Consider the following 812-nt stretch of genomic DNA (forward strand, 5'->3'; position numbering starts at 1 on the left):
GGTCTAGACGGCCATTGCTGCAGGTTGGGCTGGAGCCTCGCCAGCCCGCCAGCCCGGCAGGAGGGCTGGGGGTTGGGGTGGGCACGGAGGGGAGGCTGCTTCACCAAGGTCAGCCTCGTGGGAGGCCCGCGGCCCTTCCGGGGCCGGGAAGGAGGGGGAGGAAGGGAGCTGGAGGTCCCTGCCAGCCAGCTTGCCGGGCTCCCATGATCTCCTCCCTTCCTGCCCTCAGCCAAGACCAAGGAAACAGGGCCATCCCCACCCCCTTTCTTAGATGGAGAAACCAAGCCCCAGAGAGGGTTAGCAGCTGGCCTGCGGACACACAGCCGGTGAGCACAGGCCTGGATGACCCCCACAGCCTGAGATGCGGGGTGGGGATGGGGGGACACGCTGCGGGCAAGCGCCGCCTCTTCTCTGGGCCTCGGTTTCCCCACATCTGTGAGATGGGAACGTTGAGTTGGAGAAGGCCCAGGAGCTCTGAGATGAGGAGAGGCCGAGAGGGACCTTTGATACGCGTGGACGGGGTGAGAGTGGTGGTTGAGCCACGCCGATCTGCACACGCCGCTACTCCTACCCCCACCCCCGCCCCTGCCCTCTCTGCCCCGCCTTCTCCTCTTGCCCTGCCTCTGTCTCTCTGTCTCTCTTTCTGCCCATGTTGGCTTCTAGCCATCCCGCTCCGGCCGGACAACCTCCCCACCTCTCTCATGCGGGCGGGCCAGGCCCCGCGCCCCAGGCCCCAGGCGGGTTCTGCTTGCGGGACTCAGCAAGGACTCTGGGACAACACTGACTCAGACCCCCATCCAGGGGAGGGGGTA

At 66.7% G+C, this 812-nt stretch overlaps 1 protein-coding gene across 6 annotated transcripts in view; it reads left to right on the forward strand.

Moving 5' to 3' along the window:
• Positions 1 to 812, forward strand: part of SLC52A3 (solute carrier family 52 member 3) — a 12,698-nt gene that overhangs the window by 457 nt on the left and 11,429 nt on the right. For 5 of the 6 annotated variants that reach the window (XM_077767015.1, XM_077767018.1, XM_077767016.1 and 2 more), the window contains exon 2: positions 272 to 326. The exons of the other annotated variant lie outside the window; for it this stretch is intronic. The gene's annotated coding sequence lies outside the window, so the exon portion shown is untranslated. The remainder of the gene's footprint in view (positions 1 to 271; positions 327 to 812) is intronic. 6 annotated transcript variants of the gene reach the window in all.

This window comes from Crocuta crocuta, unplaced genomic scaffold, assembly GCF_008692635.1.
Source record: "Crocuta crocuta isolate KB4526 unplaced genomic scaffold, BGI_CrCroc_1.0 scaffold15, whole genome shotgun sequence".
NCBI lineage: Eukaryota > Metazoa > Chordata > Mammalia > Carnivora > Hyaenidae > Crocuta > Crocuta crocuta.